Source organism: Cornus florida, unplaced genomic scaffold, assembly GCF_030987335.1.
Source record: "Cornus florida cultivar Cherokee Brave unplaced genomic scaffold, ASM3098733v1 CherokeeBrave_3.0.0_Hap2_Chr04, whole genome shotgun sequence".
Lineage (NCBI taxonomy): Eukaryota > Viridiplantae > Streptophyta > Magnoliopsida > Cornales > Cornaceae > Cornus > Cornus florida.
In genome coordinates, this window is record NW_026775574.1 from 50,755,183 (window position 1) to 50,765,905 (window position 10,723).

Sequence of the window (10,723 nt, forward strand, 5' to 3'; positions counted from 1 at the left end):
AGTGAATAAACCTCTCTTAGACTTCTTTTGAGTTAAACCAACCCATACAACATTTACAACTGAAGAACAAAGAAACTCTCAGAATTTGATACGCAGATCAATGCTCACAAGCCTATTGCATATTTAGAGATTAACAAAAGGTTTAAAGCTCAATAGATATGAATGAAACAATGATCAATGTTGTAGGTTTTTTTTATTTTTTATCACAACGTTTTTCTCTCTGTGTGTAAGAAGTAATTTTATTGAAAACCTTGATGAGTTTAAATGAACTAAGTAGAAAAATAAAATAAAGAGCAATGATTAAATAAGATGTAGAAAATAAAGAGAGAGAACTAGGGACATGACTTCGCCACTAACGTCGCACCACTAGTCAATTGCATCAATTTATTGGATATATATATATATATATATATATAACATGCATAAGGAATTAATCATGACTACAAGTACATATTAATTCACTTAAAAGATAATATAATTTAAAGCTAAGTATGGACAATCTTCGATTGACATAAACCATTTATCTAACTACTTTACTCTAGGGTGTACTATGGTCTATCTTTTCTAGGCATAATCCATCAAATCTTTAATATTATATTCAGAGAAAAACCATTGTGTAATCATCTCATTCACAACTATAAGAAGTGAATGAACTGTGCTCAATCACAAGATTCAAATATCCAAGACAAGATAAAATAATATTTGTAATTGAATTAAAACTTTAAAACCGATTTTTATTGAAAAATCAATTAAAAATCCTATAGATTACACAATCATACATGAATAATTGTTCTCCAATAAATAAATACAATCAAACCAGTGGTGCTAAGCTAGGGCTACATCACAACCCTAGCAAAGCGTTTAGCCAAGTATGACCGGAGTGGAATTCTTCATAGTTGAGGAAGACATCTTCACCGCCATGGATTGATCCCTTATGTCTTTTGAATGCTTCTCCTCTGATCTTAGCTTCTAGCTCCTTTGTATCATCTCTAATGATGTAGAGAACTCCCTTTAAATAAGAGAAGATCAGTTCTAAAGTTCTCTTTTTCACATAGAAGACATATATGGAAAATCTGCTAAACAAGGATTCCAAAATTCGTTTAAACTTCCAACCTAGTTTAATAAGGTAAACAATTTTTTTATGAAATTCTTGTGAAATATAAAATTGTAACTCTTCGAATTTCTTTTCAACTTACGCGAGAATTTAGCTGTTTTGACACTCGAGGAGAGAGATACAGACAAATTATCAAAACGGATTCAAGTTTCTAACTTTGGATAAAGTTTTCTAGTTGGAAAATGATTTTTCCTTTTCTTCTTCTTTTCATTCTCATCAACTTGTGGCTTCTATTGGACTCTTTTATAAGTTTAATTAGACTTGGATCTTCATCATTAATCGGTCTTACAGAATGTCATCTTTTAAAGTTCGGAATCAATTTTGACTGATTTTACAATTAAAGCCCTAAAATAAAAAAAATTAAAACAATGTAAAATCATAAATAAACTACTACTAAGAGAATAAAATATTCAAATTAAGGGGCTAAAATGTATAACACTTAGCGCCTAACATGTCTAAACTACTAAAAAAAATTTGGTTGCATTCATTGCACTAGACGTATCTAACTTTTCATTATTGCATGTATAATATATGCATCCGTACGTGTATTACATAGACAGTCTAGATGCACCCGTTGCACAACCAAATATTTTTCCTCATCTACACTCTGGCCAACAAGATAGGGACATAAAAATTGATTTTGTGTTCACCAAGTCTTTGGCCAACTTCAATGGCTTATCTTCCTTCTGGCCTACAAGATTGGGACACAAAATTAGTGACTTTTTGGTAACACGGAATAAAGATTTGTGTCACTTTCCCTTTCTCATTTTGCTGTTTGGAATCCAGACTCCAAATTATTTTCTTCCGAACAAAGAAGTCCCCAATTCCTTGCAAATATTGGATCTTCAACCAATAAAACACCGGAATTTAGACGTACAGCAGATCCATCAACTCCTTTCTACCTCTCTGGGTTTTGGTCAGGCAGAGAGATTGAAATGGCCGCAGCAGCAGTGGCATCGGTGGTGATAGAAAAACTGGCGCTGATTGAGAAATCATTGATCATGGACAAAGTGATAGATCAAGTACTGGAGGAGATCAGAACTGCTGCGAGACTGATGATGCGGGATGCTGAAGAACACAAGCTAGACTGCAACGAAGAAGGAAAGAAGTGGACATGCTATTGAAAATAAACTTGATTTTAATATTTCGTATTTTCAAGTATTTTTGTATCCATGATGCATGTGTTAATTTAGCATGTTAGTGGGTAGTAAATTGTCTTAGTGGGAGTTAAGGTTATGTAAAATAAAGAGTCATGAGAGTTAAGCCTAACAAATACTATGTTAGTGGGAGTTATGCATATTGAAGATTATGTTAGTGGGAGATAGGAGAGTTATGGACATTTAAATGTAATGGTTACACATACATATGTGAGGCCTATATATTCATGTACTCTAGTAAAATGAATTATCAAGTGAAATAAAAAGTATTTTCCTCCATTTCTATTCTCTTCCAAATAGTATAGTGTTGTGTGTGTAACTAGGCCACTATTTCCAACACATGCGACAATCTTGGCATTCTTTATCAAGTGGAGGATGCTATTGAAACTTTTGCTCTAGCCCGTCATCAGAGGAAGAGCTCACTGTTGCCGATTGGTGGCTGCTTCAACCACTTGGGGTTTTCCCAAAAAAGCCTCCTTAAGAAGATGCTGGAAATCCAAATTAAAATCAAAGAACTCAACGACAAAAAGGCTTCTGCTCAACCCTTACAACATGATGAGGATCAAGAAGAAGAAAAGGAAGCTAACGCTTCTATTGATTGGCCGAGACTTGAAAAAAGTAGTAGCAGTAATAGTCGTGCAATTTCTCAAGTTAAGGTAATGCCCGCCCTAGCCTGTGCCAATTCAGTACGACGTATCAGGTCTGCATTGAGCTTCAACGATTGCCTGCAGAATTTTACCGATGAACGCAGCATCACACATAATGTGAGCCTGTTGAGCGAATCGGATCGGTGGGAAATGTTCTTGAAGAATGCCCGATTGCCAGAAACTAGTATTGACAACCCGTCTCTAAAGCAGAAGATTCTGGAAAAATGTGATGGTCTACCCCTGAGGATTGTTCTCCTTGGTGGTCTGTTATCGACCAAGAAAGAATCAAGTTGGAATGAATGGTTTCGAGTCGTTGACCAATCAAATCGTGATATCTTCTCGTTGAGTTACGATGAGCTACTCGTTCACTCAAAGCTGTGTCTTCTTTATTTAGCGCTTTTCCCCAAAGATTATGATATCCCAGTAAGGAGGTTACTTCGGTTGTGGCTTGCAGAGGGATTCGTGAAACGATCTCCCGAAATGATCCCAGAGGATGTGGTACAGGAATACTTTGAGGATCTGGTTAAAAGGAACATGATTCGGATATCTAAATTGAGGTCCGATGGAAGCGCCAGAGGATGTCGTTTACTCGGTGCTCTACATGATAACTTATCGTCCAAAGCACAAGACATTAGCCTCTTCCACATCCACCGCAACTCCAATAGCTGTGGAGCTGCAAGTTATCGACTAAGTGTTCGTAGGATCGTTGAGTACGACGATGTTAAGAATTGCAATCCTTCTGAGTTCCAGAACTCGCGGTCTTATATTTCATTTAACTTTCAAAAGAAAGATACACCGGCAACGGAAGTAAGGCAATTTGTCAGCAAACTCATTGGTAAGAAAGGCTTTGGATTGCTGAGGGTGCTAGATCTAGAGGGTGTGTACAAACCGAGTTTGCCTGACAATCTGGGAGATCTTTTTCATTTGAGATATCTGGGGTTGAGATGGACTTTCTTAGACTACCTCCCTTCCTCGGTGGGCACCCTGACCTACCTCGAAACATTGGATTTGAAGCACACGTACATCAATAGTCTACCCAGTTCCATTTGGAAATTGAAGCATTTGCGACACTTGAATCTCAATGAGATTCTACTTGACATGCCATCACAACCACCCAATTCCTGTCTCCTTACATTATGGGGATTAGTCATAGATCACAAGAGCCCGGTGAGGAATTGTTTGGACAGGTTGAGGGACCTTAGAGAATTAGGCATTACACTCCATTTGAGCACCGACCCAGAAGACAAAGCAGAGATTCAAAAAAAAAAGGAAGACATAGCAGAGGTTCAAAAAAAAAAAAAGGAAGACATAGCAGAGGTTCAAGAAAAAAAAAAGAAAGACATAGCAGACTGGGTCGCAACTTTAACTGCTCTTCAATCTCTAAGGTTGAGATCAAAGGATGGGAGGGGATGTCCAATGGACCTCTGTTTGAAGCCATTGTCAGGTTTAGAGAAACTTTCCCATTTGTATTTGGTGGGGAATTTACAAAAGTTACCAGATATAAAAGATTTCCCATCAGCAGTTAAAGTTATCACATTGTTAGTCTCCCGGCTGACGGAAGATCCCATGCCTATCCTGGGGCGCCTGCCAAGCCTAACAGTCCTCAGGCTTTTAGCAGACTCGTACCTTGGGCAACAAATCACTTGCCCTCTGGATGCTGATGGAGTTTGAGGATTTAGAAAGCTTCAAGTCCTGAAACTCTGGTTGCTGAAGGAGTTGCAGGAGTGGGAATTGAAGACGGGGGCAATGCAGAGCCTCAGAAAACTGAACATCAGATGTTGTCATAGACTGAAGAACATACCCCAGAGACTGATGGAATCGAGCACATTGGAAGAATTGATTTTGACAAACATGCCAGATGCATTCGTAGCTGATGTTAAGTTATACCGCACCGCTACTGTCAAGAATTTTGACTCTTTGCCGGTGAGTTTCTTCTGTTCTTAATTTTACATTAAAGCTACTAAATTCTTAAACTTCACTAGAATTAGTGGGGGTAAAAGGGGAAGGAAGAGAAAACTTCCATGTCCTCCATTCTTACTTAAAATGTTTGCATGCTAAACACTTACTTGGAACTGAGCTCTTAAATTTGTCGTCATGGCAGTGGAAACAAGATATTCTTTCGGACGGGGGCATTAATGATCCAACTATTGCTAGAGATGCTGAGGCTGCGTTGGCCGGCTGCACCCATATAAAGCCAGAAACTTGAGCTTCAATATGTAGGGCCATTTCCCACAAAAAGAAGGTTCACATTTTTAACTTGGAATCGTTTCCACCGTGTGCTTCATCTTCTCATTCTGTTCAATGCTGTAGCTAGTGCTAGAGGGTCTCCTCATTTGTTCCTTGTTTAATTTGTTGGGATTTATATATCGCATAGCAAATTCTTATTTGAATTATAATGACACATGTATCTGAAATATTTATGATTTATATAATTGGTGAATTCAATGTATTATGTTTTGATTTATTATGGAATTGAGAGTGTCCACTTGATTACAAGAAATATTTATATATGTATGTGATGACGATCAATACATGAATTTAAATAGTAATCATAAATTGTTCATAGTCGGTAATTATGGATGAACTCATTATTAGCTAAGACTTGAACTAGATCCGCGTTAGGTTGAGATATATTGCGAGAGCCGTCGTATGTAATTGCTTCCTATCACTGTCATGGCATTTGACTCTTAAGCATGAGAAAAATATAGACTCTTTTATTAATTAGTAATTACTTTGATTTGTTCGGCGGAATCTTCGGAATCTATAGACCGGCACTTTGGGTAATTATGTAATTAATAGTTAGAGAGTTATATTTTCAATATTTGCATTATTGCTACTTGTATTTATTTTAAATTGATTATGGTTGATCACAAAATAAATTCGAAGGCTTTCGTGTGTTTTTAGACAAAATGATTTATATATATTTATTTATTGAAATTATTATTTTTGTCAAACAAATGTTTTATTGTGATCAAGTCAGAAATAATCAAAGTTACCAAAATAAATATATTAATTAAGTAGTCAAATTGATGAATTTATTTATCCAATAACTAATTATGCATAGAGGGGTCAAAGTGCAACATTGACTTAGATGTTATTTATTATTTAATTGGAGTTCAATTAATTTTTTTTAGTGGAGTAAAAATTAATTTATGAATTGATTGTATTAGGTCCATGGATCGAGCCAATTATTAATTCATTGTAGCCAAGAAAATAATAACCCCAAAGGATTCTCACTCATAACCCAACTTGATATTGAAATCTTATTAGATTTGAGATATGCGAATTAGAGATTGAGAAGGATTTATTGTTTCCTTTCCTTATCTTTATGTTGCATATATATACATGATCTATGTATATTTTATGTGTGACTTTTGGAAGGAAAAAAAAAAAAAAGAATATATTTTTCTCTCTCTAGAATTTTAGGGTTAGTGTTCTCATCTAATGGAGGCTCCCACAAGTCTAATTTTCCAAAGTCATTCATGGAGGTTTATGGGTGATCCTAAAGGTAAGACCATTACCAAGAAGAAGGAGATCTAAGGAGAAGGCATCTAGCAAAGGGATCTACAATAAATAAGAACATTCACTTTAGATGAAAGATCTAAGGTTTACTCAAACCTTGATATAAGTATTCAATCTATTAATTGAATGATATATCATATTTTATTTTTACATAAAACTTGTCTCTATGTGATAAATCAAGATCTATATATGAAAATCCCTCATAAAGTATTTTTTAAAACTTGCATGTTTCCTAACATAATTACGTACTGCCACATTTTTGTGTGAGAAACTACTAATACTTGTACAACTCAAGAAGCCTACTTAACCAACAAGGATCATGACTACAGTATAAATGCTAATCATGTTTAATAAAGACAAACTTATTTATTCAGATTCAAAAAAATTACTACAAATTAAAGAACAGAAGGGAAAAACAAAAGCAGAAAAGCCTGAGCTGTGAACACCTTGAGCTGATGCTTAATAAGAATCAACCCCATCAGCAGCCCGACCAAATAATATTCATCATCTATTTTGATGCATGCCTATTAAGCTATAAAGCTGAACACGTCAACCACAAACAGGGTAGTTTAATGAACAACTCTACGTCCATTTTGTGCCACTTTCTTTCTCATCGAGGAACAATGGCAGTTGCAAAATCCCAGCTTCCATTCTACTCAATTTTATGGAAAAGTGAACATGTGGAGCAGACATTGTTTAAAGGTTGGTAAATTAAAGAGAACCTTTAAATTTATGCTTCTTTGCTTGTGATTATATCAAGTCCAAATGATACAAGACATCTAAGTCTAGCTGCTGAAAGATGCTTTCAGTGAACTAAGCAGAGGTCTATGTACCATGTGAAGAATTGAAATGAAAGATGGGTTGTTTACTATCAAGCAAAACACAAGGAGACCCCATAATGCTGCGACATTGAATGAAAATAGTCCATCTAATGGTTGCGAAACTACTAAAAAGAACTCATTGCCAAGTGTTTTATTTAGATTCTAAATCTTTTTACTGGCAAGTATTCTTATAGAAGAAATGGTTTATAGGAAAGAAACTTGAAGTTTTCCACTTAAATCAGAAAGAAGCATAACAGTAAATTAGATATGAGTGGTTTGACCTCTGGCAATCTGCTTAACCCTAATGTTGGGTTCTGGAGTGCCTAAGGTTCCAGAACATGATCCCCGGCACCTTACTAAATCCCTTTTTCTAAAATTTCTTCTGTATCACTTCATAATCTGTTTCCCACCCTCTCAGCCAACCATTCATGTCATTTACTCCGAAAGAACTCATACGTGGACCATAAATAATTGGCTCCTCAACCTCGGTATCTGAATCACTCTCTGAATCTTCATTCTCCGGATGCCAATAATGTGCATGAAATGGAAACTTCCTCATTGCCTGATCAAATTCCATATCCCTGAAAACAAAGATCTTGTTTATCATCTGCTCTTCAGTTAACTTTCCATCAACGAGGACCATATAGGCTTCCTATAAGCTTTATCTCTGGTAGTATAATAAAATATCGGCATAGTATCATATTCTATTAAACTAACTGAATACTTCTTTTACTAGATTCTACATCAGGTAATGGGAAATATTGGCTTTTAATGTCAGATGATAGTTGAAGTTCTCACCAATTTGTAAGGACTCACATCTGAGCGAAGTAGAAGTTCCAGACGATATTGTATTATACTACCAGACAATTCATGAGCAAAAATCAGGCCACATAAAGTAGGCCACTTTAAGGGGGGCCCTTCGAACGCCAAACCACTTCCATGGAAGTTTGCCCTTGAAAAGCCTCATTTCCGAGCAATTGCAAGAGTAGCAATATTGAAGAAAAAAAATCAAAATGCATTGAGAATGTATTACGTGTCAAACAGGCCGAAGGGCGGCATTTCTTTAACAGTTAAGTGTGCACTCCAAAACTATATCCATCAAAAATTTCCTTTACTTATATGTGCAAAAACCAAAAATAAAAACCAACAAAAAAAAAAAAAAAAATTTACAAGGAAAAAAAAAAACGCACAATAACTAATACCTCTATATTAAAAAAAGGATTAAGCTGCATGACTACATATATAACGTGACACTCGCTTAACTTGGTACATTATATCCTCATTAATTAATTACATAGTTACACGGAAAGTTTTATACAATAAAAATGATACATATCAACTAGTACATGTATACAACCTCAAGATTTCAAACCTCACTGTCAGTGCAAAAATTTATTAATTTTAAAAAGCCAAAGAATAAAAGCAACTCACTCAAATAAAAGAACAATTCACTCGATGAAATAATAAGAACAATTCACTCGATGAAATAATAAGAACAATTCAGAAAAAAGTCTGTAATACTCAATGATCTTTATTGGAGGTCTATGCTTTTATTTATATACAAATTGAGGTAAAATTATGGTAGGATTCGCTATACTTGTCCTCCACGTTTCTCTCATATACAATTTATTCCATATACAGTTTCTTCTATACAAAGTTCATTCCTTGTTTAACTCCTTCCACGTAGAATTCTTCCTATGTAGAGTCTCCTTCTATATAGGACCCTTTGCAATGCTGTGATTTGATTGATCCGGATTACATTTAGATCATAATGAGTATCGGGTGGAGAAGTTGACATTAGTACTTTTGGGCTGATGATGGCATTATTTTGCTTGATCCAAAATTGGGCTTTGGAAAGCTAGTGGGCCGGAATAAAGAGGTGGTAACTCTTTTAATGACGTGGCTGATTTTTATTGGTGGGGGGATTTTTCCCTCCACATTTTTCTCCCATTTACCTCTTAAATTGAACAACGGTCCCTAATTAAAAGGGAGTTGATTTTACACGGTTACTTAGAAGTGTAAGAGGCGGTTTGGCATTGGCTATTGGTATTCTGACAAAAGCCTCTTTAAAGTTCGTTTCTGTCATCACCGTGTTTCATAGCTTCTTTTTCTTCTCAGGTTAGTCTGTACTTCTCTTTTGTTGATTTCATAATATGAACACTTCACCTACTCACAATCAAGTAGAGCATATAGATTCTAAGGCCACTCCCTCAGCGTCTTCCGTTCTTCTTAAAACCCCTCCCCCCAAAAGTTCTTAACTCTCTTAGTGTTTTAGATGATTCGAATGTGATGGGAGATGATTCTTCGCATCAAGTGGAGGAATCCACTTCCGAATCTGAGGAGATCTTTACCCAAGAGGAGAGAGAGATGATTTTATCGGTCCGTCGTATTAAGTTCTCTGTTGACTCCGTGTTGGAAGAGTTTGAGATTCTTAAGGGGGTGGAGATAGCCAAGTATCCTTCCGACGCTGATTTCAGTTCCGGTGAGGGTGTTGGCGAGAATGAACTACTCTTGTCTGTTAGGCACCTCCATGTCCTTTGTTTTCCCCTTAACCCCTTTTACCATTTAGTATTTTATAAGTTAGGGATTGCTCCTCTCTAAATAAACCCTAACTTCCTGAGAATAGTCTCGGCTCTTCTTATCCGTCGAAGATTAGAGGGAATTGATCTGAACCTCGCTGATTTGTTATTCAGCTACACCATTTCCAAGCACCAAACAAAGCTTGGTTGCTATTTCTTCACTTCATCTCTACAATAGAGATTATGTACTCACCTTCTTAATTCTAAGAAGAGATGAAAAGAGAGGATGATCATTGTTCGGGGGAATTGGTTTGTGCTCCAATCTGCCAAACTCCCTATCTTTCAAAAATTTGGGATTTTAGGTATAAAGGGGGTTTTCTTCTTTTCATCTGGAGTGTTCCGGCTATTTTCCATGCCAGGTTTTACTTTTTCGTCGTATTTATGAATTTCTTAGTATTTTTTCAGTATCGTTTCCATCTTCGGTGGCTTGGAACAGGCTCTCTTTCCTTGAAGAAAAGGTGTGGCAAAGTCCTTCATCTGCGGAGGATTTTCTTTCTTCGTCCAATCTTAAGAAAATCGCTGATAAGCGCTGAATATTGCATAATGGAACTCCTAAATATACGTATGTTAAGACCTAAAGTGATACTTCTATCCAGTTTTAGACTAATTTATGCTTATTTCGTGTTTATAGGTACTTTCCCAAAGAACAAGTTAAAACCATGATTTTATGATAAAAAATTGATATTGAAGCTTATAGGGCCGTTGCCTGTCATCTAAAGCAAGCTTGGAGTAAAAATGATGAGAATTATGGACCTATTTCAGTATTTTGGACATAACATTTTACTCAAAACTCCAAATTGAGCAAACTTAGTAGCTCTGGAAAGAAGACTTAAAGTCCGATCTTTTTATCTCTAATAGCCATCTCTAAATTCGCACTCTAAAT

At 36.0% G+C, this 10,723-nt stretch overlaps 1 pseudogene; it reads left to right on the top strand.

The window, feature by feature from the left end:
• The first annotated feature begins 2,635 nt into the window (after positions 1–2,635).
• On the top strand, positions 2,636–5,316 carry LOC132302228 (putative disease resistance RPP13-like protein 2; annotated as a pseudogene).
• The last annotated feature ends 5,407 nt before the right edge of the window (positions 5,317–10,723 follow it).